The sequence below is a fragment of the Lonchura striata genome, chromosome 2 (assembly GCF_050655825.1).
Source record: "Lonchura striata isolate lonStrDom1 chromosome 2, ASM5065582v1, whole genome shotgun sequence".
NCBI classification, from domain to species: Eukaryota; Metazoa; Chordata; class Aves; order Passeriformes; family Estrildidae; genus Lonchura; species Lonchura striata.
The window spans coordinates 79,702,206-79,725,321 of record NC_140704.1 but is presented as its reverse complement, the minus strand read 5'-3'; positions in this window follow the sequence as shown (position 1 = coordinate 79,725,321).

Sequence of the window (23,116 nt, the reverse complement as noted above, 5' to 3'; positions counted from 1 at the left end):
CTTGGGTCTATCAGGGCAGCACAAGTTTGAGGTGGGGACAACATTCGGTCTGGGGTCCAAACTTCGATATAAGGATTATTTTCAGTCAGGTTCCCAGCCCAGGCCCAGGGGCCCCCTGCGCAGAACCTTTGGCCATTTTCCCTGGGAAAGAAAACTCACCAGTCCAGGTTCCTGATGTCAGTTTGTAGGGCTCCCTTGGGTCTATCAGGGCAGCACAAGTTTGAGGTGCGGACAACTTCGGTCTGCGATCCATCCTTCGATATAAGGATATTTTGCAGTCAGGTTCCAGACCACGCCCAGGGCCCTCTGGGCACAACCTTTGGCCATTTTCCCTGGGAAAGAAAACTCACCAGTCCAGGTTGCTGATGTCAGTTTGTAGGGCTCCCTGGGGCCTATCAGGACAGCACAAATTTGAGGTAGTGACGATTTCGGTCTGGGGTCCATCCTTCGATATAAGGATCTTTTGAAGTCAGGTGCCAAGCCCAGGGCAAGGGGCCCCCTGGGCAGACCCTTTGGCCATTTTCCCTGGGAAAGAAAACTCACCAGTCCAGGTTCCTGATGTCAGTTTGTAGGGCTCCCTTGGGTCTATCAGGACAGCACAAGTTTGAGGTGGGGACAACTTCAGTCTGGGCTCCGTCCTTCGATATAAGGATATTTGGCAGTCAGGTTCCAGCCCACACCCAGCGGCCCCTGGGCACATCCTTTGGCCATTATCCCTGGGAAAGAAAACAAACCAGTCCAGGTCCCTGATGTCAGTTTGTAGGGCTCCCTTGGGTCTATCAGGGCAGCACAAATTTGAGGTGGGGACAACATTCGGTCAGGGGTCCAAACTTCGATATAAGGATTTTTTACAGTCAGGTGCCCAGCCCAGGGCCAGGGGCCCCTGGGCACATCCTTTGGCCATTTTCCCTGGGAAAGAAAACTCACCAGTCCAGGTTCCTGATGTCAGTTTGTAGGGCTCCCTTGGGTCTATCAGGACAGCACAAGTTTGAGGTGGGGACAACTCCAGTCTGGGGTCCATCCTTCGATATAAGGATTTTTTGCAGTCAGGTGCCCAGCCCAGGTCCAGGGGCCCTTGGGCACATCCTTTGGCCATTTTCCCTGGGAAAGAAAACTCACCAGTCCAGGATGCTGATGTCAGTTTTTAGGGCTCCCTTGGGTCTATCAGGGCAGCACAAGTTTGAGGAGGGGACAACTTCTGTCTCCGGTCCAAACTTCGATATATGGATTTTTTGCAGACAGGTGCCCAGCCCTGGGCTTGGGGCCCCCTGGGCACATCCTTTGGACATTTTCCCTGGGAAAGAAAACTCACCAGTCCAGGTTCCTGATGTCACTTTGTAGGGCTCCCTTAGGTCTATCAGGGCAGCACAAGTTTGAGGTGGGGACAACTTCGGTCTGCTATCCATCCTTCGATATAAGGATCTTTTGCAGTCAGGTGCCCAGCCCAGGGCCAGGTACCACTGGGCACAACCTTTGGCCATTTTCCCTGGGAAAGAAAACTCACCAGTCCAGGTTCCTGATGTCAGTTTGTAGGGCTCCCTTGGGTCTATCAGGGCAGCACAAGTTTGAGGTGGGGACAACATTCGGTCTGGGGTCCAAACTTCGATATAAGGATTATTTTCAGTCAGGTTCCCAGCCCAGGCCCAGGGGCCCCCTGCGCAGAACCTTTGGCCATTTTCCCTGGGAAAGAAAACTCACCAGTCCAGGTTGCTGATGTCAGTTTGTAGGGCTCCCTTGGGTCTATCAGGGCAGCACAAGTTTGAGGTGCGGACAACTTCGGTCTGCGATCCATCCTTCGATATAAGGATATTTTGCAGTCAGGTTCCAGACCACGCCCAGGGCCCTCTGGGCACAACCTTTGGCCATTTTCCCTGGGAAAGAAAACTCACCAGTCCAGGTTGCTGATGTCAGTTTGTAGGGCTCCCTGGGGCCTATCAGGACAGCACAAATTTGAGGTAGTGACGATTTCGGTCTGGGGTCCATCCTTCGATATAAGGATCTTTTGAAGTCAGGTGCCAAGCCCAGGGCAAGGGGCCCCCTGGGCAGACCCTTTGGCCATTTTCCCTGGGAAAGAAAACTCACCAGTCCAGGTTCCTGATGTCAGTTTGTAGGGCTCCCTTGGGTCTATCAGGACAGCACAAGTTTGAGGTGGGGACAACTTCAGTCTGGGCTCCATCCTTCGATATAAGGATATTTGGCAGTCAGGTTCCAGCCCACGCCCAGCGGCCCCTGGGCACATCCTTTGGCCATTATCCCTGGGAAAGAAAACAAACCAGTCCAGGTCCCTGATGTCAGTTTGTAGGGCTCCCTTGGGTCTATCAGGGCAGCACAAATTTGAGGTGGGGACAACATTCGGTCAGGGGTCCAAACTTCGATATAAGGATTTTTTACAGTCAGGTGCCCAGCCCAGGGCCAGGGGCCCCTGGGCACATCCTTTGGCCATTTTCCCTGGGAAAGAAAACTCACCAGTCCAGGTTCCTGATGTCAGTTTGTAGGGCTCCCTTGGGTCTATCAGGGCAGCACAAGTTTGAGGTGGGGACAGCTTCGGTCTGGGATCCATCCTTCGATATAAGGATATTTTGCAGTCAGGTTCCAGCCGAGGGCCAGGGCCCTCTGGGCACATCCTTTGGACATTTTCCCTGGGAAAGAAAACTCTCCAGTCCATGTTCCTGATGTCAGTTTGTAGGGCTCCCTTCTGTCTATCAGGGCAGCACATATTTGAGGTGGGGACAGCATTCCGTCTGGGGTCCAAACTTCGATATAAGGATATTTTGCAGTCAGCTTCCAGCCCCGGGCCAGGGGCCCCTTGGCACATCCTTTGGTCATTTTCCCTGGGAAAGAAAACTCACCAGTCCAGGTTGCTGATGTCAGTTTGTAGGGCTCCCTTGGGTCTATCAGGGCAGCACAAGTTTGAGGAGGGGACAGCTTCGGTCTGGGATCCATCCTTCGATATAAGGATTTTTTGCAGTCAGGTTCCCAGCCCAGGCCCAGGGGCCCCCTGCGCAGATCCATTGGCCATTTTCCCTGGGAAAGAAAACTCACCAGTCCAGGTTCCTGATGTCAGTTTGTAGGGCTCCCTGGGGCCTATCAGGACAGCACAAGTTTGAGGTGGGGACAACTTCGGTCTGCGATCCATCCTTCGATATATGGATATTTTGCAGTCAGGTGCCAAGCCCAGGGCCAGGGGCACCTGGGCACATCCTTTGGCCATTTTCCCTGGGAAAGAAAACTCACCAGTCCAGGTTCCTGATGTCAGTTTGTAGGGATCCCTTGGGTCTATCAGGGCAGCACAAGTTTGATGTGGGGACAGCTTCGGTCTGGGGTCCATCCTTCGATATAAGGATACTTTGCAGTCAGGTTCCAACCCAGGGCCAGTGGCCCCTGGGCACATCATTTGGCCATATCCCCGGGGAAAGAAAACTCACCAGTCCAGGTTGCTGATTTCAGTTTGTAGGGCTCCCTTGGGTCTATCAGGGCAGCACAAGTTTGAGGTGCGGACAACTTCGGTCTGCGATCCATTCTTCGATATAAGGATATTTTGCAGTCAGGTTCCAGACCACGCCCAGGGCCCTCTGGGCACAACCTTTGGCCATTTTCCCTGGGAAAGAAAACTCACCAGTCCAGGTTGCTGATGTCAGTTTGTAGGGCTCCCTGGGGCCTATCAGGACAGCACAAATTTGAGGTAGTGACGATTTCGGTCTGGGGTCCATCCTTCGATATAAGGATCTTTTGAAGTCAGGTGCCAAGCCCAGGGCAAGGGGCCCCCTGGGCAGACCCTTTGGCCATTTTCCCTGGGAAAGAAAACTCACCAGTCCAGGTTCCTGATGTCAGTTTGTAGGGCTCCCTTGGGTCTATCAGGACAGCACAAGTTTGAGGTGGGGACAACTTCAGTCTGGGCTCCATCCTTCGATATAAGGATATTTGGCAGTCAGGTTCCAGCCCACGCCCAGCGGCCCCTGGGCACATCCTTTGGCCATTATCCCTGGGAAAGAAAACAAACCAGTCCAGGTCCCTGATGTCAGTTTGTAGGGCTCCCTTGGGTCTATCAGGGCAGCACAAATTTGAGGTGGGGACAACATTCGGTCAGGGGTCCAAACTTCGATATAAGGATTTTTTACAGTCAGGTGCCCAGCCCAGGGCCAGGGGCCCCTGGGCACATCCTTTGGCCATTTTCCCTGGGAAAGAAAACTCACCAGTCCAGGTTCCTGATGTCAGTTTGTAGGGCTCCCTTGGGTCTATCAGGACAGCACAAGTTTGAGGTGGGGACAACTCCAGTCTGGGGTCCATCCTTCGATATAAGGATTTTTTGCAGTCAGGTGCCCAGCCCAGGGCCAGGGGCCCTTGGGCACATCCTTTGGCCATTTTCCCTGGGAAAGAAAACTCACCAGTCCAGGATGCTGATGTCAGTTTTTAGGGCTCCCTTGGGTCTATCAGGGCAGCACAAGTTTGAGGAGGGGACAACTTATGTCTCCGGTCCAAACTTCGATATATGGATTTTTTGCAGACAGGTGCCCAGCCCTGGGCTTGGGGCCCCCTGGGCACATCCTTTGGACATTTTCCCTGGGAAAGAAAACTCACCAGTCCAGGTTCCTGATGTCACTTTGTAGGGCTCCCTTAGGTCTATCAGGGCAGCACAAGTTTGAGGTGGGGACAACTTCGGTCTGCTATCCATCCTTCGATATAAGGATCTTTTGCAGTCAGGTGCCCAGCCCAGGGCCAGGTACCACTGGGCACAACCTTTGGCCATTTTCCCTGGGAAAGAAAACTCACCAGTCCAGGTTCCTGATGTCAGTTTGTAGGGCTCCCTTGGGTCTATCAGGGCAGCACAAGTTTGAGGTGGGGACAACATTCGGTCTGGGGTCCAAACTTCGATATAAGGATTATTTTCAGTCAGGTTCCCAGCCCAGGCCCAGGGGCCCCCTGCGCAGAACCTTTGGCCATTTTCCCTGGGAAAGAAAACTCACCAGTCCAGGTTCCTGATGTCAGTTTGTAGGGCTCCCTTGGGTCTATCAGGGCAGCACAAGTTTGAGGTGCGGACAACTTCGGTCTGCGATCCATCCTTCGATATAAGGATATTTTGCAGTCAGGTTCCAGACCACGCCCAGGGCCCTCTGGGCACAACCTTTGGCCATTTTCCCTGGGAAAGAAAACTCACCAGTCCAGGTTGCTGATGTCAGTTTGTAGGGCTCCCTGGGGCCTATCAGGACAGCACAAATTTGAGGTAGTGACGATTTCGGTCTGGGGTCCATCCTTCGATATAAGGATCTTTTGAAGTCAGGTGCCAAGCCCAGGGCAAGGGGCCCCCTGGGCAGACCCTTTGGCCATTTTCCCTGGGAAAGAAAACTCACCAGTCCAGGTTCCTGATGTCAGTTTGTAGGGCTCCCTTGGGTCTATCAGGACAGCACAAGTTTGAGGTGGGGACAACTTCAGTCTGGGCTCCATCCTTCGATATAAGGATATTTGGCAGTCAGGTTCCAGCCCACACCCAGCGGCCCCTGGGCACATCCTTTGGCCATTATCCCTGGGAAAGAAAACAAACCAGTCCAGGTCCCTGATGTCAGTTTGTAGGGCTCCCTTGGGTCTATCAGGGCAGCACAAATTTGAGGTGGGGACAACATTCGGTCAGGGGTCCAAACTTCGATATAAGGATTTTTTACAGTCAGGTGCCCAGCCCAGGGCCAGGGGCCCCTGGGCACATCCTTTGGCCATTTTCCCTGGGAAAGAAAACTCACCAGTCCAGGTTCCTGATGTCAGTTTGTAGGGCTCCCTTGGGTCTATCAGGACAGCACAAGTTTGAGGTGGGGACAACTCCAGTCTGGGGTCCATCCTTCGATATAAGGATTTTTTGCAGTCAGGTGCCCAGCCCAGGTCCAGGGGCCCTTGGGCACATCCTTTGGCCATTTTCCCTGGGAAAGAAAACTCACCAGTCCAGGATGCTGATGTCAGTTTTTAGGGCTCCCTTGGGTCTATCAGGGCAGCACAAGTTTGAGGAGGGGACAACTTCTGTCTCCGGTCCAAACTTCGATATATGGATTTTTTGCAGACAGGTGCCCAGCCCTGGGCTTGGGGCCCCCTGGGCACATCCTTTGGACATTTTCCCTGGGAAAGAAAACTCACCAGTCCAGGTTCCTGATGTCACTTTGTAGGGCTCCCTTAGGTCTATCAGGGCAGCACAAGTTTGAGGTGGGGACAACTTCGGTCTGCTATCCATCCTTCGATATAAGGATCTTTTGCAGTCAGGTGCCCAGCCCAGGGCCAGGTACCACTGGGCACAACCTTTGGCCATTTTCCCTGGGAAAGAAAACTCACCAGTCCAGGTTCCTGATGTCAGTTTGTAGGGCTCCCTTGGGTCTATCAGGGCAGCACAAGTTTGAGGTGGGGACAACATTCGGTCTGGGGTCCAAACTTCGATATAAGGATTATTTTCAGTCAGGTTCCCAGCCCAGGCCCAGGGGCCCCCTGCGCAGAACCTTTGGCCATTTTCCCTGGGAAAGAAAACTCACCAGTCCAGGTTGCTGATGTCAGTTTGTAGGGCTCCCTTGGGTCTATCAGGGCAGCACAAGTTTGAGGTGGGGACAGCTTCCTTCTGGGATCCATCCTTCGATATAAGGATTTTTTGCAGTCAGGTTCCCAGCCCAGGCCCAGGGGCACGCTGCGCAGATCCTTTGGCCATTTTCCCTGGGAAAGAAAACTCACCAGTCCAGGTTCCTGATGTCAGTTTGTAGGGCTCCCTGGGGCCTATCAGGACAGCACAAATTTGAGGTGGGGACAACTTCGGTCTGCGATCCATCCTTCGATATAAGGATATTTTGCAGTCAGGTGCCAAGCCCAGGGCCAGGGGCACCTGGGCACATCCTTTGGCCATTTTCCCTGGGAAAGAAAACTCACCAGTCCAGGTTCCTGATGTCAGTTTGTAGGGCTCCCTTGGGTCTATCAGGGCAGCACAAGTTTGAGGTGGGGACAGCTTCGGTCTGGGGTCCATCCTTCGATATAAGGATACTATGCAGTCAGGTTCCAACCCAGGGCCAGTGGCCCCTGGGCACATCATTTGGCCATATCCCCTGGGAAAGAAAACTCACCAGTCCAGGTTGCTGATGTCAGTTTGTAGGGCTCCCTTGGGTCTATCAGGGCAGCACAAGTTTGAGGTGCGGACAACTTCGGTCTGCGATCCATTCTTCGATATAAGGATATTTGGCAGTCAGGTTCCAGACCACGCCCAGGGCCCTCTGGGCACAACCTTTGACCATTTTCCCTGGGAAAGAAAACTCACCAGTCCAAGTTCCTGATGTCAGTTTGTAGGGCTCCCTTGGGTCTATCAGGGCAGCACAAGTTTGAGGTAGGGACGATTTCGGTCTGGGGTCCATCCTTCGATATATGGATTTTTTGCAGTCAGGTGCCAAGCCCAGGGCCAGGGCCACCTGGGCACATCCTTTGGCCATTTTCCCTGGGAAAGAAAACAAACCAGTCCAGGTTCCTGATGTCACTTTGTAGGGCTCCCTTGGGTCTATCAGGGCAGCACAATTTTGAGGAGGGGACAACTTCGGTCTGAGGTCCAAACTTCGATATATGGATATTTTGCAGTAAGGTTCCCAGCCCAAGCCAGGGGAGCCGTGGACACATCCTTTGCTCATTTTCCCTGGGAAATAAAACTCACCAGTCCAAGTTCCTGATGTCATTTTTCAGGGCTCCCTTGGGTCTATCAGGGCAGCACAATTTTGAGGTGGGGACAACATTCTGTCTGGGGTCGATCCTTCGATATAAGGATTTTTTGCACTCAGGTCCCCAGCCCAGCGCTAGGGGCCCCCTGGGCACAACCTTTGGCCATTTTCCCTGGGAAAGAAACTCACCAGTCCAGGTTGCTGATGTCAGTTTGTAGGGATCCCTTGGGTCTATCAGGGCAGCACAAGTTTGAGGAGGGGACAGCATACGTATGAGGTCCATCCTTCGGTATAAGGATCTTTTGAAGTCAGGCTGGAGCCCAGGGCCAGGGGCCCCCTGGGCACATCCTTTGGCCATTTTCCCTGGGAAAGAAAACTCACCAGTCCAGGTTCCTGATGTCACTTTGTAGGGCTCCCTTGGGTCTATCAGGACAGCACAAGTTTGAGGTGGGGACAACTTCAGTCTGGGCTCCATCCTTCGATATAAGGATATTTTGCAGTCAGGTGCCAAGCCCAGGGCCAGGGGCACCTGGGCACATCCTTTGGCCATTTTCCCTGGGAAAGAAAACAAACCAGTCCAGGTCCCTGATGTCAGTTTGTAGGGCTCCCTTGGGTCTATCAGGGCAGCACAAATTTGAGGTGGGGACAACATTCGGTCTGTGGTCCAAACTTCGATATAAGGATTTTTTGCAGTCAGGTGCCCAGCCCAGGGCCAGGGGCCCGTGGGCACATCCTTTGGCCATGTTCCCTGGGAAAGAAAACTCACCAGTCCAGGTTCCTGATGTCAGTTTGTAGGGCTCCCTTGGGTCTATCAGGACAGCACAAGTTTGAGGAGGGGACAACTCCAGTCTGGGGTCCATCCTTCGATATAAGGATTTTTTGCAGTCAGGTTCAAGCCCAGGGCCAGGGGCCCCCTGGGCACATCCTTTGGCCATTTTCCCTGGGAAGGAAAACTCACCAGTCCAGGTTCCTGATGTCAGTTTGTAGGGCTCCCTTGGGTCTATCAGGGCAGCAGAAGTTTGAGGTGGGGACAGCTTCGGTCTGGGGTCCATCCTTCGATATAAGGATACTATGCAGTCAGGTTCCAACCCAGGGCCAGTGGCCCCTGGGCATATCATTTGGCCATATCCCCTGGGAAAGAAAACTCACCAGTCCAGGTTCCTGATGTCAGTTTGTAGGGCTCCCTTGGGTCTATCAGGGCAGCACAATTTTGTGGAGGGGACAACTTCGGTCTGAGGTCCAAACTTCGATATAAGGATTTTTTGCAGTCAGGTTCCCAGCCCAAGCCAGGGGCGCCCTGGACACATCCTTTGGCCATTTTCCCTGGGAAAGAAACTCACCAGTCCAGGTTGCTGATGTCAGTTTGTAGGGCTCCCTTGGGTCTATCAGGGCAGCACAAGTTTGTGGAGGGGACAGCATCCGTATGAGGCCCATCCTTCGATATAAGGATATTTTGAATTCAGGCTGGAGCCCAGGGCCAGGGGCCCCCTGGGCACATTCTTTGGCCATTTTCCCTGGGAAAGAAAACTCACCAGTCCAGGTTCCTGATGTCAGTTTGTAGGGCTCCCTTGGGTCTATCAGGGCAGCACAAGTTTGAGGTGGGGACAGCTTCGGTCTGGGGTCCATCCTTCGATATAAGGATACTATGCAGTCAGGTTCCAACCCAGGGCCAGTGGCCCCTGGGCACATCATTTCGCCATATCACCTGGGAAAGAAACCTCACCAGTCCAGGTTGCTGATGTCATTTTGTAGGGCTCCCTTGGGTCTATCAGGGCAGCACAAGTTTGAGGTAGGGACGATTTCGGTCTGGGGTCCATCCTTCGATATATGGATTTTTTGCAGTCAGGTGCCAAGCCCAGGGCCAGGGGCACCTGGGCACATCCTTTGGCCATTTTCCCTGGGAAAGAAAACTCACCAGTTCAGGTTCCTGATGTCACTTTGTAGGGCTCCCTTGGGTCTATCAGGGCAGCACAATTTTGTGGAGGGGACAACTTCGGTCTGAGATCCAAACTTCGATATATGGATATTTTGCAGTCAGGTTCCCAGCCCAAGCCAGGGGCCCCCTGGACACATCCTTTGCTCATTTTCCCTGGGAAATAAAACTCATCAGTCCAAGTTCCTGATGTCATTTTTTAGGGCTCCCTTGGGTCTATCAGGGCAGCACAATTTTGAGGTGGGGACAACATTCTGTCTGGGGTCCATCCTTCGATATAAGGATTTTTTGCACTCAGGTCCCCAGCCCAGCGCTAGGGGCCCCCTGGGCACAACCTTTGGCCATTTTCCCTGGGAAAGAAAACTCACCAGTCCAGGTTGCTGATGTCAGTTTGTAGGGCTCCCTTGGGTCTATCAGGGTAGCACAAGTTTGAGGAGGGGACAGCATCCGTATGAGGTCCATCCTTCGATATAAGGATCTTTTGAAGTCAGGCTGGAGCCCAGGGCCAGGGGCCCCCTGGGCACATCCTTTGGCCATTTTCCCTGGGAAAGAAAACTCACCAGTCCAGGTTCCTGATGTCAGTTTGTAGGGCTCCCTTGGGTCTATCAGGACAGCACAAGTTTGAGGTGGGGACAACTTCAGTCTGGGCTCCATCCTTCGATATAAGGATATTTGGCAGTCAGGTTCCAGCCCACGCCCAGCGGCCCCTGGGCACATCCTTTGGCCTTTATCCCTGCGAAAGAAAACAAACCAGTCCAGGTTCCTGATGTCAGTTTGTAGGGCTCCCTTGGGTCTATCAGGGCAGCACAAATTAGAGGTGGGGACAACATTCGGTCAGGGGTCCAAACTTCGATATAAGGATTTTTTGCAGTCAGGTGCCCAGCCCAGGGCCAGGGGCCCGTGGGCACATCCTTTGGCCATGTTCCCTGGGAAAGAAAACTCACCAGTCCAGGTTCCTGATGTCAGTTTGTAGGGCTCCCTTGGGTCTATCAGGACAGCACAAGATTGAGGAGGGGACAACTCCAGTCTGGGGTCCATCCTTCGATATAAGGATATTATGCAGTCAGGTTCCAACCCAGGGCCAGTGGCCCCTGGGCACATCATTTGGCCATATCCCCTGGGAAAGAAACCTCACCAGTCCAGGTTGCTGATGTCAGTTTGTAGGGCTCCCTTGGGTCTATCAGGGCAGCACAAGTTTGAGGTGCGGACAACTTCGGTCTGCGATCCATCCTTCGATATAAGGATATTTTGAAGTCAGGTTCCAGACCACGCCCAGGGCCCTCTGGGCACAACCTTTGGCCATTTTCCCTGGGAAAGAAAACTCACCAGTCCAAGTTCCTGATGTCAGTTTGTAGGGCTCCCTTGGGTCTATCAGGGCAGCACAAGTTTGAGGTAGGGACGATTTCAGTCTGGGGTCCATCCTTCGATATATGGATTTTTTGCAGTCAGGGCCAAGCCCAGGGCCACGGGCCCCTGGGCACATCCTTTGGCCATTATCCCTGGGAAAGAAAACTCACCAGTCCAGGTTCCTGATGTCACTTTGTAGGGCTCCCTTGGGTTTATCAGGGCAGCACAATTTTGAGGAAGGGACAACTTCGGTCTGAGGTCCAAACTTCGATATATGGATATTTTGCAGTCAGGTTCCCAGCCCAAGCCAGGGGCCCCCTGGACACATCCTTTGCTCATTTTCCCTGGGAAATAAAACTCACCAGTCCAAGTTCCTGATGTCATTTTTTAGGGCTCCCTTGGGTCTATCAGGGCAGCACAATTTTGAGGTGGGGACAACATTCTTTCTGGGGTCCATCCTTCGATATAAGGATTTTTTGCACTCAGGTGCCCAGCCCAGCGCTAGGGGCCCCCTGGGCACAACCTTTGGCCATTTTCCCTGGGAAAGAAACTCACCAGTCCAGGTTGCTGATGTCAGTTTGTAGGGCTCCCTTGGGTCTATCAGGGCAGCACAAGTTTGAGGAGGGGACAGCATCCGTATGAGGTCCATCCTTCGATATAAGGATCTTTTGAAGTCAGGCTGGAGCCCAGGGCCAGGGGCCCCCTGGGCACATCCTTTGGCCATTTTCCCTGGGAAAGAAAACTCACCAGTCCAGGTTCCTGATGTCAGTTTGTAGGGCTCCCTTGGGTCTATCAGGACAGCACAAGTTTGAGGTGGGGACAGCTTCAGTCTGGGCTCCATCCTTCGATATAAGGATATTTGGCAGTCAGGTTCCAGCCCACGCCCAGCGGCCCCTGGGCACATCCTTTGGCCTTTATCCCTGCGAAAGAAAACAAACCAGTCCAGGTTCCTGATGTCAGTTTGTAGGGCTCCCTTGGGTCTATCAGGGCAGCACAAATTTGAGGTGGGGACAACATTCGGTCAGGGGTCCAAACTTCGATATAAGGATTTTTTGCAGTCAGGTGCCCAGCCCAGGGCCAGGGGCCCGTGGGCACAACCTTTGGCCATGTTCCCTGGGAAAGAAAACTCACCAGTCCAGGTTCCTGATGTCAGTTTGTAGGGCTCCCTTGGGTCTATCAGGACAGCACAAGATTGAGGAGGGGACAACTCCAGTCTGGGGTCCATCCTTCGATATAAGGATACTATGCAGTCAGGTTCCAACCCAGGGCCAGTGGCCCCTGGGCACATCCTTTGGACATATCCCCTGGGAAAGAAACCTCACCAGTCCAGGTTGCTGATGTCAGTTTGTAGGGCTCCCTTGGGTCTATCAGGGCAGCACAAGTTTGAGGTGCGGACAACTTCGGTCTGCGATCCATCCTTCGATATAAGGATATTTTGCAGTCAGGTTCCAGACCACGCCCAGGGCCCTCTGGGCACAACCTTTGGCCATTTTCCCTGGGAAAGAAAACTCACCAGTCCAAGTTCCTGATGTCAGTTTGTAGGGCTCCCTTGGGTCTATCAGGGCAGCACAAGTTTGAGGTAGGGACGATTTCGGTCTGGGGTCCATCCTTCGATATATGGATTTTTTGCAGTCAGGGCCAAGCCCAGGGACACGGGCACCTGGGCACATCCTTTGGCCATTTTCCCTGGGAAAGAAAACTCACCAGTCCAGGTTCCTGATGTCACTTTGTAGGGCTCCCTTGGGTTTATCAGGGCAGCACAATTTTGAGGAGGGGACAACTTCGGTCTGAGGTCCAAACTTCGATATATGGATATTTTGCAGTCAGGTTCCCAGCCCAAGCCAGGGGCCCCCTGGACACATCCTTTGCTCATTTTCCCTGGGAAATAAAACTCACCAGTCCAAGTTCCTGATGTCATTTTTTAGGGCTCCCTTGGGTCTATCAGGGCAGCACAAGTTTGAGGTGCGGACAACTTCGGTCTGCGATCCATCCTTCGATATAAGGATATTTTGCAGTCAGGTTCCAGACCACGCCCAGGGCCCTCTGGGCACAACCTTTGGCCATTTTCCCTGGGAAAGAAAACTCACCAGTCCAGGTTGCTGATGTCAGTTTGTAGGGCTCCCTGGGGCCTATCAGGACAGCACAAATTTGAGGTAGTGACGATTTCGGTCTGGGGTCCATCCTTCGATATAAGGATCTTTTGAAGTCAGGTGCCAAGCCCAGGGCAAGGGGCCCCCTGGGCAGACCCTTTGGCCATTTTCCCTGGGAAAGAAAACTCACCAGTCCAGGTTCCTGATGTCAGTTTGTAGGGCTCCCTTGGGTCTATCAGGACAGCACAAGTTTGAGGTGGGGACAACTTCAGTCTGGGCTCCATCCTTCGATATAAGGATATTTGGCAGTCAGGTTCCAGCCCACGCCCAGCGGCCCCTGGGCACATCCTTTGGCCATTATCCCTGGGAAAGAAAACAAACCAGTCCAGGTCCCTGATGTCAGTTTGTAGGGCTCCCTTGGGTCTATCAGGGCAGCACAAATTTGAGGTGGGGACAACATTCGGTCAGGGGTCCAAACTTCGATATAAGGATTTTTTACAGTCAGGTGCCCAGCCCAGGGCCAGGGGCCCCTGGGCACATCCTTTGGCCATTTTCCCTGGGAAAGAAAACTCACCAGTCCAGGTTCCTGATGTCAGTTTGTAGGGCTCCCTTGGGTCTATCAGGGCAGCACAAGTTTGAGGTGGGGACAGCTTCGGTCTGGGATCCATCCTTCGATATAAGGATATTTTGCAGTCAGGTTCCAGCCGAGGGCCAGGGCCCTCTGGGCACATCCTTTGGACATTTTCCCTGGGAAAGAAAACTCTCCAGTCCATGTTCCTGATGTCAGTTTGTAGGGCTCCCTTCTGTCTATCAGGGCAGCACATATTTGAGGTGGGGACAGCATTCCGTCTGGGGTCCAAACTTCGATATAAGGATATTTTGCAGTCAGCTTCCAGCCCCGGGCCAGGGGCCCCTTGGCACATCCTTTGGTCATTTTCCCTGGGAAAGAAAACTCACCAGTCCAGGTTGCTGATGTCAGTTTGTAGGGCTCCCTTGGGTCTATCAGGGCAGCACAAGTTTGAGGAGGGGACAGCTTCGGTCTGGGATCCATCCTTCGATATAAGGATTTTTTGCAGTCAGGTTCCCAGCCCAGGCCCAGGGGCCCCCTGCGCAGATCCATTGGCCATTTTCCCTGGGAAAGAAAACTCACCAGTCCAGGTTCCTGATGTCAGTTTGTAGGGCTCCCTGGGGCCTATCAGGACAGCACAAGTTTGAGGTGGGGACAACTTCGGTCTGCGATCCATCCTTCGATATATGGATATTTTGCAGTCAGGTGCCAAGCCCAGGGCCAGGGGCACCTGGGCACATCCTTTGGCCATTTTCCCTGGGAAAGAAAACTCACCAGTCCAGGTTCCTGATGTCAGTTTGTAGGGATCCCTTGGGTCTATCAGGGCAGCACAAGTTTGATGTGGGGACAGCTTCGGTCTGGGGTCCATCCTTCGATATAAGGATACTTTGCAGTCAGGTTCCAACCCAGGGCCAGTGGCCCCTGGGCACATCATTTGGCCATATCCCCGGGGAAAGAAAACTCACCAGTCCAGGTTGCTGATTTCAGTTTGTAGGGCTCCCTTGGGTCTATCAGGGCAGCACAAGTTTGAGGTGCGGACAACTTCGGTCTGCGATCCATTCTTCGATATAAGGATATTTTGCAGTCAGGTTCCAGACCACGCCCAGGGCCCTCTGGGCACAACCTTTGGCCATTTTCCCTGGGAAAGAAAACTCACCAGTCCAGGTTGCTGATGTCAGTTTGTAGGGCTCCCTGGGGCCTATCAGGACAGCACAAATTTGAGGTAGTGACGATTTCGGTCTGGGGTCCATCCTTCGATATAAGGATCTTTTGAAGTCAGGTGCCAAGCCCAGGGCAAGGGGCCCCCTGGGCAGACCCTTTGGCCATTTTCCCTGGGAAAGAAAACTCACCAGTCCAGGTTCCTGATGTCAGTTTGTAGGGCTCCCTTGGGTCTATCAGGACAGCACAAGTTTGAGGTGGGGACAACTTCAGTCTGGGCTCCATCCTTCGATATAAGGATATTTGGCAGTCAGGTTCCAGCCCACGCCCAGCGGCCCCTGGGCACATCCTTTGGCCATTATCCCTGGGAAAGAAAACAAACCAGTCCAGGTCCCTGATGTCAGTTTGTAGGGCTCCCTTGGGTCTATCAGGGCAGCACAAATTTGAGGTGGGGACAACATTCGGTCAGGGGTCCAAACTTCGATATAAGGATTTTTTACAGTCAGGTGCCCAGCCCAGGGCCAGGGGCCCCTGGGCACATCCTTTGGCCATTTTCCCTGGGAAAGAAAACTCACCAGTCCAGGTTCCTGATGTCAGTTTGTAGGGCTCCCTTGGGTCTATCAGGACAGCACAAGTTTGAGGTGGGGACAACTCCAGTCTGGGGTCCATCCTTCGATATAAGGATTTTTTGCAGTCAGGTGCCCAGCCCAGGTCCAGGGGCCCTTGGGCACATCCTTTGGCCATTTTCCCTGGGAAAGAAAACTCACCAGTCCAGGATGCTGATGTCAGTTTTTAGGGCTCCCTTGGGTCTATCAGGGCAGCACAAGTTTGAGGAGGGGACAACTTCTGTCTCCGGTCCAAACTTCGATATATGGATTTTTTGCAGACAGGTGCCCAGCCCTGGGCTTGGGGCCCCCTGGGCACATCCTTTGGACATTTTCCCTGGGAAAGAAAACTCACCAGTCCAGGTTCCTGATGTCACTTTGTAGGGCTCCCTTAGGTCTATCAGGGCAGCACAAGTTTGAGGTGGGGACAACTTCGGTCTGCTATCCATCCTTCGATATAAGGATCTTTTGCAGTCAGGTGCCCAGCCCAGGGCCAGGTACCACTGGGCACAACCTTTGGCCATTTTCCCTGGGAAAGAAAACTCACCAGTCCAGGTTCCTGATGTCAGTTTGTAGGGCTCCCTTGGGTCTATCAGGGCAGCACAAGTTTGAGGTGGGGACAACATTCGGTCTGGGGTCCAAACTTCGATATAAGGATTATTTTCAGTCAGGTTCCCAGCCCAGGCCCAGGGGCCCCCTGCGCAGAACCTTTGGCCATTTTCCCTGGGAAAGAAAACTCACCAGTCCAGGTTCCTGATGTCAGTTTGTAGGGCTCCCTTGGGTCTATCAGGGCAGCACAAGTTTGAGGTGCGGACAACTTCGGTCTGCGATCCATCCTTCGATATAAGGATATTTTGCAGTCAGGTTCCAGACCACGCCCAGGGCCCTCTGGGCACAACCTTTGGCCATTTTCCCTGGGAAAGAAAACTCACCAGTCCAGGTTGCTGATGTCAGTTTGTAGGGCTCCCTGGGGCCTATCAGGACAGCACAAATTTGAGGTAGTGACGATTTCGGTCTGGGGTCCATCCTTCGATATAAGGATCTTTTGAAGTCAGGTGCCAAGCCCAGGGCAAGGGGCCCCCTGGGCAGACCCTTTGGCCATTTTCCCTGGGAAAGAAAACTCACCAGTCCAGGTTCCTGATGTCAGTTTGTAGGGCTCCCTTGGGTCTATCAGGACAGCACAAGTTTGAGGTGGGGACAACTTCAGTCTGGGCTCCATCCTTCGATATAAGGATATTTGGCAGTCAGGTTCCAGCCCACACCCAGCGGCCCCTGGGCACATCCTTTGGCCATTATCCCTGGGAAAGAAAACAAACCAGTCCAGGTCCCTGATGTCAGTTTGTAGGGCTCCCTTGGGTCTATCAGGGCAGCACAAATTTGAGGTGGGGACAACATTCGGTCAGGGGTCCAAACTTCGATATAAGGATTTTTTACAGTCAGGTGCCCAGCCCAGGGCCAGGGGCCCCTGGGCACATCCTTTGGCCATTTTCCCTGGGAAAGAAAACTCACCAGTCCAGGTTCCTGATGTCAGTTTGTAGGGCTCCCTTGGGTCTATCAGGACAGCACAAGTTTGAGGTGGGGACAACTCCAGTCTGGGGTCCATCCTTCGATATAAGGATTTTTTGCAGTCAGGTGCCCAGCCCAGGTCCAGGGGCCCTTGGGCACATCCTTTGGCCATTTTCCCTGGGAAAGAAAACTCACCAGTCCAGGATGCTGATGTCAGTTTTTAGGGCTCCCTTGGGTCTATCAGGGCAGCACAAGTTTGAGGAGGGGACAACTTCTGTCTCCGGTCCAAACTTCGATATATGGATTTTTTGCAGACAGGTGCCCAGCCCTGGGCTTGGGGCCCCCTGGGCACATCCTTTGGACATTTTCCCTGGGAAAGAAAACTCACCAGTCCAGGTTCCTGATGTCACTTTGTAGGGCTCCCTTAGGTCTATCAGGGCAGCACAAGTTTGAGGTGGGGACAACTTCGGTCTGCTATCCATCCTTCGATATAAGGATCTTTTGCAGTCAGGTGCCCAGCCCAGGGCCAGGTACCACTGGGCACAACCTTTGGCCATTTTCCCTGGGAAAGAAAACTCACCAGTCCAGGTTCCTGATGTCAGTTTGTAGGGCTCCCTTGGGTCTATCAGGGCAGCACAAGTTTGAGGTGGGGACAACATTCGGTCTGGGGTCCAAACTTCGATATAAGGATTATTTTCAGTCAGGTTCCCAGCCCAGGCCCAGGGGCCCCCTGCGCAGAACCTTTGGCCATTTTCCCTGGGAAAGAAAACTCACCAGTCCAGGTTGCTGATGTCAGTTTGTAGGGCTCCCTTGGGTCTATCAGGGCAGCACAAGTTTGAGGTGGGGACAGCTTCCTTCTGGGATCCATCCTTCGATATAAGGATTTTTTGCAGTCAGGTTCCCAGCCCAGGCCCAGGGGCACGCTGCGCAGATCCTTTGGCCATTTTCCCTGGGAAAGAAAACTCACCAGTCCAGGTTCCTGATGTCAGTTTGTAGGGCTCCCTGGGGCCTATCAGGACAGCACAAATTTGAGGTGGGGACAACTTCGGTCTGCGATCCATCCTTCGATATAAGGATATTTTGCAGTCAGGTGCCAAGCCCAGGGCCAGGGGCACCTGGGCACATCCTTTGGCCATTTTCCCTGGGAAAGAAAACTCACCAGTCCAGGTTCCTGATGTCAGTTTGTAGGGCTCCCTTGGGTCTATCAGGGCAGCACAAGTTTGAGGTGGGGACAGCTTCGGTCTGGGGTCCATCCTTCGATATAAGGATACTATGCAGTCAGGTTCCAACCCAGGGCCAGTGGCCCCTGGGCACATCATTTGGCCATATCCCCTGGGAAAGAAAACTCACCAGTCCAGGTTGCTGATGTCAGTTTGTAGGGCTCCCTTGGGTCTATCAGGGCAGCACAAGTTTGAGGTGCGGACAACTTCGGTCTGCGATCCATTCTTCGATATAAGGATATTTGGCAGTCAGGTTCCAGACCACGCCCAGGGCCCTCTGGGCACAACCTTTGACCATTTTCCCTGGGAAAGAAAACTCACCAGTCCAAGTTCCTGATGTCAGTTTGTAGGGCTCCCTTGGGTCTATCAGGGCAGCACAAGTTTGAGGTAGGGACGATTTCGGTCTGGGGTCCATCCTTCGATATATGGATTTTTTGCAGTCAGGTGCCAAGCCCAGGGCCAGGGCCACCTGGGCACATCCTTTGGCCATTTTCCCTGGGAAAGAAAACAAACCAGTCCAGGTTCCTGATGTCACTTTGTAGGGCTCCCTTGGGTCTATCAGGGCAGCACAATTTTGAGGAGGGGACAACTTCGGTCTGAGGTCCAAACTTCGATATATGGATATTTTGCAGTAAGGTTCCCAGCCCAAGCCAGGGGAGCCGTGGACACATCCTTTGCTCATTTTCCCTGGGAAATAAAACTCACCAGTCCAAGTTCCTGATGTCATTTTTCAGGGCTCCCTTGGGTCTATCAGGGCAGCACAATTTTGAGGTGGGGACAACATTCTGTCTGGGGTCGATCCTTCGATATAAGGATTTTTTGCACTCAGGTCCCCAGCCCAGCGCTAGGGGCCCCCTGGGCACAACCTTTGGCCATTTTCCCTGGGAAAGAAACTCACCAGTCCAGGTTGCTGATGTCAGTTTGTAGGGATCCCTTGGGTCTATCAGGGCAGCACAAGTTTGAGGAGGGGACAGCATACGTATGAGGTCCATCCTTCGGTATAAGGATCTTTTGAAGTCAGGCTGGAGCCCAGGGCCAGGGGCCCCCTGGGCACATCCTTTGGCCATTTTCCCTGGGAAAGAAAACTCACCAGTCCAGGTTCCTGATGTCACTTTGTAGGGCTCCCTTGGGTCTATCAGGACAGCACAAGTTTGAGGTGGGGACAACTTCAGTCTGGGCTCCATCCTTCGATATAAGGATATTTTGCAGTCAGGTGCCAAGCCCAGGGCCAGGGGCACCTGGGCACATCCTTTGGCCATTTTCCCTGGGAAAGAAAACAAACCAGTCCAGGTCCCTGATGTCAGTTTGTAGGGCTCCCTTGGGTCTATCAGGGCAGCACAAATTTGAGGTGGGGACAACATTCGGTCTGTGGTCCAAACTTCGATATAAGGATTTTTTGCAGTCAGGTGCCCAGCCCAGGGCCAGGGGCCCGTGGGCACATCCTTTGGCCATGTTCCCTGGGAAAGAAAACTCACCAGTCCAGGTTCCTGATGTCAGTTTGTAGGGCTCCCTTGGGTCTATCAGGACAGCACAAGTTTGAGGAGGGGACAACTCCAGTCTGGGGTCCATCCTTCGATATAAGGATTTTTTGCAGTCAGGTTCAAGCCCAGGGCCAGGGGCCCCCTGGGCACATCCTTTGGCCATTTTCCCTGGGAAGGAAAACTCACCAGTCCAGGTTCCTGATGTCAGTTTGTAGGGCTCCCTTGGGTCTATCAGGACAGCACAAGTTTGAGGTGGGGACAACTCCAGTCTGGGGTCCATCCTTCGATATAAGGATTTTTTGCAGTCAGGTGCCCAGCCCAGGTCCAGGGGCCCTTGGGCACATCCTTTGGCCATTTTCCCTGGGAAAGAAAACTCACCAGTCCAGGATGCTGATGTCAGTTTTTAGGGCTCCCTTGGGTCTATCAGGGCAGCACAAGTTTGAGGAGGGGACAACTTCTGTCTCCGGTCCAAACTTCGATATATGGATTTTTTGCAGACAGGTGCCCAGCCCTGGGCTTGGGGCCCCCTGGGCACATCCTTTGGACATTTTCCCTGGGAAAGAAAACTCACCAGTCCAGGTTCCTGATGTCACTTTGTAGGGCTCCCTTAGGTCTATCAGGGCAGCACAAGTTTGAGGTGGGGACAACTTCGGTCTGCTATCCATCCTTCGATATAAGGATCTTTTGCAGTCAGGTGCCCAGCCCAGGGCCAGGTACCACTGGGCACAACCTTTGGCCATTTTCCCTGGGAAAGAAAACTCACCAGTCCAGGTTCCTGATGTCAGTTTGTAGGGCTCCCTTGGGTCTATCAGGGCAGCACAAGTTTGAGGTGGGGACAACATTCGGTCTGGGGTCCAAACTTCGATATAAGGATTATTTTCAGTCAGGTTCCCAGCCCAGGCCCAGGGGCCCCCTGCGCAGAACCTTTGGCCATTTTCCCTGGGAAAGAAAACTCACCAGTCCAGGTTGCTGATGTCAGTTTGTAGGGCTCCCTTGGGTCTATCAGGGCAGCACAAGTTTGAGGTGGGGACAGCTTCCTTCTGGGATCCATCCTTCGATATAAGGATTTTTTGCAGTCAGGTTCCCAGCCCAGGCCCAGGGGCACGCTGCGCAGATCCTTTGGCCATTTTCCCTGGGAAAGAAAACTCACCAGTCCAGGTTCCTGATGTCAGTTTGTAGGGCTCCCTGGGGCCTATCAGGACAGCACAAATTTGAGGTGGGGACAACTTCGGTCTGCGATCCATCCTTCGATATAAGGATATTTTGCAGTCAGGTGCCAAGCCCAGGGCCAGGGGCACCTGGGCACATCCTTTGGCCATTTTCCCTGGGAAAGAAAACTCACCAGTCCAGGTTCCTGATGTCAGTTTGTAGGGCTCCCTTGGGTCTATCAGGGCAGCACAAGTTTGAGGTGGGGACAGCTTCGGTCTGGGGTCCATCCTTCGATATAAGGATACTATGCAGTCAGGTTCCAACCCAGGGCCAGTGGCCCCTGGGCACATCATTTGGCCATATCCCCTGGGAAAGAAAACTCACCAGTCCAGGTTGCTGATGTCAGTTTGTAGGGCTCCCTTGGGTCTATCAGGGCAGCACAAGTTTGAGGTGCGGACAACTTCGGTCTGCGATCCATTCTTCGATATAAGGATATTTGGCAGTCAGGTTCCAGACCACGCCCAGGGCCCTCTGGGCACAACCTTTGACCATTTTCCCTGGGAAAGAAAACTCACCAGTCCAAGTTCCTGATGTCAGTTTGTAGGGCTCCCTTGGGTCTATCAGGGCAGCACAAGTTTGAGGTAGGGACGATTTCGGTCTGGGGTCCATCCTTCGATATATGGATTTTTTGCAGTCAGGTGCCAAGCCCAGGGCCAGGGCCACCTGGGCACATCCTTTGGCCATTTTCCCTGGGAAAGAAAACAAACCAGTCCAGGTTCCTGATGTCACTTTGTAGGGCTCCCTTGGGTCTATCAGGGCAGCACAATTTTGAGGAGGGGACAACTTCGGTCTGAGGTCCAAACTTCGATATATGGATATTTTGCAGTAAGGTTCCCAGCCCAAGCCAGGGGAGCCGTGGACACATCCTTTGCTCATTTTCCCTGGGAAATAAAACTCACCAGTCCAAGTTCCTGATGTCATTTTTCAGGGCTCCCTTGGGTCTATCAGGGCAGCACAATTTTGAGGTGGGGACAACATTCTGTCTGGGGTCGATCCTTCGATATAAGGATTTTTTGCACTCAGGTCCCCAGCCCAGCGCTAGGGGCCCCCTGGGCACAACCTTTGGCCATTTTCCCTGGGAAAGAAACTCACCAGTCCAGGTTGCTGATGTCAGTTTGTAGGGATCCCTTGGGTCTATCAGGGCAGCACAAGTTTGAGGAGGGGACAGCATACGTATGAGGTCCATCCTTCGGTATAAGGATCTTTTGAAGTCAGGCTGGAGCCCAGGGCCAGGGGCCCCCTGGGCACATCCTTTGGCCATTTTCCCTGGGAAAGAAAACTCACCAGTCCAGGTTCCTGATGTCACTTTGTAGGGCTCCCTTGGGTCTATCAGGACAGCACAAGTTTGAGGTGGGGACAACTTCAGTCTGGGCTCCATCCTTCGATATAAGGATATTTTGCAGTCAGGTGCCAAGCCCAGGGCCAGGGGCACCTGGGCACATCCTTTGGCCATTTTCCCTGGGAAAGAAAACAAACCAGTCCAGGTCCCTGATGTCAGTTTGTAGGGCTCCCTTGGGTCTATCAGGGCAGCACAAATTTGAGGTGGGGACAACATTCGGTCTGTGGTCCAAACTTCGATATAAGGATTTTTTGCAGTCAGGTGCCCAGCCCAGGGCCAGGGGCCCGTGGGCACATCCTTTGGCCATGTTCCCTGGGAAAGAAAACTCACCAGTCCAGGTTCCTGATGTCAGTTTGTAGGGCTCCCTTGGGTCTATCAGGACAGCACAAGTTTGAGGAGGGGACAACTCCAGTCTGGGGTCCATCCTTCGATATAAGGATTTTTTGCAGTCAGGTTCAAGCCCAGGGCCAGGGGCCCCCTGGGCACATCCTTTGGCCATTTTCCCTGGGAAGGAAAACTCACCAGTCCAGGTTCCTGATGTCAGTTTGTAGGGCTCCCTTGGGTCTATCAGGGCAGCAGAAGTTTGAGGTGGGGACAGCTTCGGTCTGGGGTCCATCCTTCGATATAAGGATACTATGCAGTCAGGTTCCAACCCAGGGCCAGTGGCCCCTGGGCATATCATTTGGCCATATCCCCTGGGAAAGAAAACTCACCAGTCCAGGTTCCTGATGTCAGTTTGTAGGGCTCCCTTGGGTCTATCAGGGCAGCACAATTTTGTGGAGGGGACAACTTCGGTCTGAGGTCCAAACTTCGATATAAGGATTTTTTGCAGTCAGGTTCCCAGCCCAAGCCAGGGGCGCCCTGGACACATCCTTTGGCCATTTTCCCTGGGAAAGAAACTCACCAGTCCAGGTTGCTGATGTCAGTTTGTAGGGCTCCCTTGGGTCTATCAGGGCAGCACAAGTTTGTGGAGGGGACAGCATCCGTATGAGGCCCATCCTT